This window comes from Phocoena sinus, chromosome 8 (assembly GCF_008692025.1).
Source record: "Phocoena sinus isolate mPhoSin1 chromosome 8, mPhoSin1.pri, whole genome shotgun sequence".
Classification (NCBI taxonomy): Eukaryota; Metazoa; Chordata; class Mammalia; order Artiodactyla; family Phocoenidae; genus Phocoena; species Phocoena sinus.
In genome coordinates this window covers 62,585,281-62,591,280 of record NC_045770.1, presented here as the reverse complement: position 1 = coordinate 62,591,280, position 6,000 = coordinate 62,585,281, and positions in this window count along the sequence as shown.

Sequence of the window (6,000 nt, the reverse complement as noted above, 5' to 3'; positions counted from 1 at the left end):
GACCCCCAGGTTGGGAAGCCTGATGTGGGGCTCAGAACCTTCACTCCAGTGGGTGGACTTCTGTGGTATAAGTGTTCTCCAGTTTGTGAGTCACCCACCCAGCAGTTACGGGATTTGATTCTACTGTGATTGTGCCCCTCCTACCGTCTCATTGTGGCTTCTCCTTTGTCTTTGGATGTGGGGTATCTTTTTTGGTGAGTTCCAGTGTCTTCCTGTCAATGACTGTCCAGCAGCTAGTTGTGATTCTGGTGTTCTTGCAAGAGGGAGTGAGAGCACGTCCTTCTACTCCACCATCTTGGTTCCTCCTCTGTGCTCCCTATTATAGGAGCAGTTATGGCAATTGTGTCTTATTTGATGCCACAGAAAGTGAAGCATATTGTCCAGGCCGGAAGGTAATAGTCCTCTTTTCTTTGTTCCAAGTTTAGAGGGGGAGAGGGGAAATACACTTTATTCATTAAACAAACATGTATTAAATACTGGTATGTATTTACTTTTTTTCTTTGCTGAGTCATGCATTTATTTATTTATTTTAACTAATTTCATCCCTAGTTTCCTAGTCTTTTGCCTGTCTTTTTTTATTGTTAAACTATAGTTGATTTACAACATTATGTTAGTTTCAGGTGTACAACTTCAGATTCTTTTCCATTATAGGTTATTACAAGATATTGAATATAGTTCCATGTGCTATACGGTAAATCCTTGTTGTTTTCTATTTTATATATAGTAGTATGTATCTTTTAACCCCATACTCCTAATTTATCCCTTCCCTTCCCCTTTCCCCTTTGGTAACCATAAGTTTGTTTTCTATGTCTGTGAGTCTGCTTCTGTTTTGTAAATAAGTTGACTTGTATTTTTTTTTAGATTGTAAATATGTGATATCATATAATTTGTCTTTCTCTTTCTGACCTACTTCACTTAGTATGATAATCTCTAGGTCCATCCATGTTGCTGCAAATGGCGCTATTTCTTTCTTTTTTATGTCTGAGTAATATTCCATTTGTGTGTGTGTGTGTGTGTGTGTGTATAATATATATATACACACACATATATATATATATATCACATCTTCCTTATCCATTCATCTGTCAGTGGACATTTAGGTTGCTTCCATGTCTTGGCTGTTGTGAATAGTGCTGCTGTGAACATAAGGGTGCATGTATCTTTTCGAATTAGAGTTTTCATCTTTTCCCAATATTGCACAGGACTGGAATTTCTGGATCATATGGTAACTCAATTTTTAGTTTTTTAAGGAACTTCCCAGCTATTTTCCATAGTGGCTGCAGCAATTTACATTCCCACCAACAGTGTAGGAGGGTCCCCTTTTCTCCACCACCTCTCCAGTGTTTATTATTTGTGGACTTTTTAATGACAGCCATTCTGATTGCCGTGAGGTGATATCTCATTGTAGTTTTGATTTGCATTTCTTTAATTATTAGCTAATGTGGAGCTATTTTTCATGTGCCTGTTGGCTGTCTGTATGTCTTCTTTGGAGAAATGTCTATTTGGGTCTTCTACCCATTTTTGATTGGGTTATTTGGTTTTTTGATATTGAGTTGCGTAAACTGTCTGTATATTTTGGAAATTAAGCTCTTGTTGGTAGCATCATTTGCAAATATTTTCTCCCATTCCATAGGTTGTCTTTTCATTTTGTTTGGTTTCTTGCTGTACAAAAACATAATTTTGATTATGTGCCATTTGTTTTTTTTTTGCTTTTATTTCTATTACCTTGGGAGACTGAACTAAGAAAATATTACTGCAGTTTATGTCTGAGAATGCTTCGCCTTTGTTCTATCTAGGATTTTTATGGTGTCATGTCTTATATTTAAATCTTTAAGCCATTTTGAGTTTGTGTGTGTGTGTATGGTGAGAGAGAGTGTTCTAACTTCAGTGATTTACGTGGGACTGCCCAGCTTTCCCAATATCACTTGCTGAAGAGACTGTCTTTTCTCCATTGTACCATCTTGCCTCCTTTGTCAAAGATTAATTGACTGTAGGTGTGTGGGTTTATTTTTGGGGTGTCTTTGTTTGTTCCATTGATCATATGGCTGTTTTTGTGCCCAAACCATGTGGTTTTGATTACTGTAGCTTTGTAGTATTGTCCAAAGTCTGGGAGGGATGTGCCTCCAGGTTTGTTCTTTTTCCTCAGAGTTGCTGTGTTAATTCTGGGTCTTTTGTGGTTCCATATAAATTTTACGATTATTTGTTCTAGCTCTGTGAAAAATGTCATGGGTAATTTGATAGGGATCACATTAAATCTGTAGATTGCCTTGGTAGTATGGCCATTTTAACAATATTAATTATTGCAGTCCAAGAGCATGGGATATCTTTCCATTTCTTTGTATCATCTTCAATTTCCTTTATCAATGTTTTAGTTCTCAGCATATAGGTCTTTCATATCCTTGGTTAGGTTTATTCCTAAGTATTTTTTTTTGACGCAATTTTAAATGGGATTTTTTTTTTTTACTTTCTGATATTTCATTGTTAGTATAGAGAAATGCAATAGTTTTCTGCATATTAATCTTGTATCCTGCTACCTTGCTGAATTCATTTATTAGTTCTAATAGTTTTTATGTGGAGTCTTTAGGGTTTCTATAAAGTATCATGTCATCTGCATACAATGACAATTTTACCTCTTCCCTTCCAATTGGGGTACCTTTTATTTCTTTTTCTAATTGCTGTGGTTAGAACTTCCAATACTATGTTGAATAGAAGAGATGAGAGTGGGCATCGTTGTTTTGTTATAGAATTTAGTGGGAAGGCTTTCAGCTTTTCAGCCTTGAGTATTATATTAGCTGTGGGTTTGTTGTAAGTGCTATTGGTATGTATTGATACTATCACATTGCTAGGTGATGTGGCTATATCTTAATGGGTCTCGAAATGTATTGAAAGAGACAGTGAACAACATTTAGTACATGTCCCATTTAACTAAATGACAGAGAAAACAATTTAATTGGAAATAATTAGTGCATCTAGAGAGAAGACAAGGGAAGCTTCCTGGGGGAAGATGGCACTCCATTTACTCACTGAACTCTCACGACATAAACCTTTATATTTACCATATTTTGCTGCAGGTAGGATATGAAATGGTGAAATAGCCCTCTGCTCTAACTAGTATAGAAGTCAGATAGATATGTTAAAATGTCATCCTAATACAATCAGATATGAACACAGAACTCATTAACTTAATCAGAGTGATTGAAGATGATTTTTTAGGAAGGTGACTTTTTTTTTGGTAGAATTCCATTTTAATAAAATTCAAAAGCAATCAAGATGAAACTATTTTTTCTGTAACATATATGTGTAATGAAATTATTTTACTGAATGAAAGATTCTTGAAATTCTATAGTGCTTTTCAGTTTTAAAAGTTTCACACACGTGATTTTGTATAATCCCATAATAAGCCTTTTTCCCCCCTTACCCCTTTATTGCCCCACCTCCCTTCCCTCTCTGCACTGGTAACCACTAGTTTGTTCTCTATATCTGTAAGTCAGCTTCTTTTTTGTTTTATTCACTACTTTGTTGTATTTTCAGATTCCACATATAAGTAATATCATACAGTATTTGTCTTTCTCTGTTTGACTTATTTCAGTTAACATAACGTTCTCAAAATCCATCCATGTTGCTGCAGATGGCAAAATTTCATTCTTTTTTGTGGATGAGTAGTATTCCATTTGTGTGTGTGTGTGTGTGTGTATGTATGGTGTGTATACATGTGTGTTTCCATTCATCTGTTGATGGATACTTAGCTTTCTTCCATACCTTGGGAATAGTAAATAATACTATGAACACTGGAGTGCATGTGTCTTTTTGAATTAGCGTTTTGGGGGTTTTTTGGGTTTTATACCCAGGAGTGGAATTGTTGGGTCATATGGCTGTTCTAGCTTTAGTTTTTTGAGAAACTTCTATACTGTTTTCCCCAGTGGTTGCACCAATTTACATTTAGGGAGGTGACATTTAAACTGGGTTTGAAACAAAGACTGTGGTTTAAGAAGCAGGGGGGAAGAACACTGCAAATAGAGAAACAATGTGTGCACAGTAGGAGAGCCACCAAGGGGCCTTCCGTGCTTGGGAGATGATGGGATGCTTTCCATGTAGAGGAGGTTGGTGGCAGAAGATGAGACGGACAGGTAAACCTTGAATGCCATGCTAGGGCACTTGCAGGGACACTTTAACTTTACTAGTTAAGAAGGTCTTCTCCCAAGTGACTCTGCCTGGGTATAAATACCAGCTCCTCCTTTAACAAACGTTATCACCTTCACAAATTAAGTAACTCCCTAAGCCATAGTTTCCTTATTTCAAACATGAACACAATACTACTATTTATCTCGTAAGGTATTTAAGAGAATAAATGAGAGAGATGGTCTGATTACAGTGGCTATCTTGATATTCTTTAAATACGTCAAGCTCATTCACACCGTGGGGTCTTTGCAGTAGTGTTTCCTGCAAGTGTCATGTTTTACCCCTAGATCTTATATGGTGCATGCTTATCAATGCTAGTCGCAAAGTAAGTATCAGTTCCATAGAAAAGGCTTTCCTGACTCTATCTACAATCGGAAGTAGCCACCTAGCCACACTGTCATATCACTTTCCTTTAATTCTCTTCATGGCATTTTTCTCAGTCTGAGATAGGAGAGGTCATATGTGTCTTATCACGTTATATTTCCCATCAGAGAATTGACTAATACATCATAGACATTAACTAAATATTTTTTGAATTAATTCATTGACTTTGCATAGTCAATTAAGCAACCTGTACCTTGGTTTCAATTTTTGTAGCATCAGGATTGAAATACCTACCACACAGAATTGTTGGGAGAAACCTAGTGAGAAAATTCTATCAAACACACAGCGTATTGTCCAGTGTATTTCAGATTTTGAATAAATACTGGTTACCTGCATCACTGCCTTGTAAATTTTTTCCAGTATTTCAGTACATAAAGAACACAAAGACTTTCCAGATAAAGGTATATTTTCTCTTTTCTTCAAGCTTTGTGGATCCTACAAAATACTTTCCAGTGTTGTCTCTACCAGTCTTTCCCCAACCTACAACTCCACACCAATGTCTTCTCACTGTTTTCCTTTCATTCCCTAGTGCCTGAAACCAAGCTATGTGTTGTTTGGAAACTCTGTACGTTACTTTCATGCTGTCGTCTCAAACACAGAGTGGATAATTTTAACAATGGATGAAAATGACCTGGGGAAGCTGAGTTCTTAAAAGAGCTGTGCTGCAAAGAAGTCCTGTCCACCAGTATATCAGCTAGATTTATCCTGGAAGTTCTCCTGAAAGCTCAGGGATTGATCATAACATCATGAACCAAATGAGCCATCCAGGATGAGAATAGTCTATCCATAACCATTTTGCTTCCAAGATCTGCCGGAATGACAGACAATTATTGAAAAACTCCACTTCAACTCATCGTTATGTGCAGAAAATAGTACAAATTTCAGAATGGTAAATTCACTTATTAAGTCATTGGCATAATTGTCAGCCAAGCAGCCACTGCCTTCTGGAGAGCACCTCTGAGGATAGAACTAATTTCCAAGAATGTTTGGAAGCCATTCGAAAAATTGTCCTTACTTCTCCTTAAGTTAGTATTGATTCAGTCAACATTGTTAAGTACTTATGTATGCCAGGCTGTGATTAGACCACACATAAACATTGTATACCCTTTACTCCTCATACTCCTGTAGGTGAGAAAATGAACTTTTTTTTTTCATATTTCCCTCATTCATTCAGATTCTGACTGTAGAAGATAGAAAGGGGTGATAAATGAGGGGGTTCCCAGAATATATTGGGGGCTACTGTATGGCATTTACATACATTCTCCTATGAGAATCTTTTTCTTCATCACTCTGAGTCCTGACCTGGAATTCACCCAGGTATATTTAACTTCCATTTCTCAGGCTTTCTCATTAAGAGTTGTCTGTCAATGTCCTCGATTAAAGGCCAGGTGACGTCAGTGCTTTCTACAATCTTATCAGAGTCTTGACCCCAAGAAC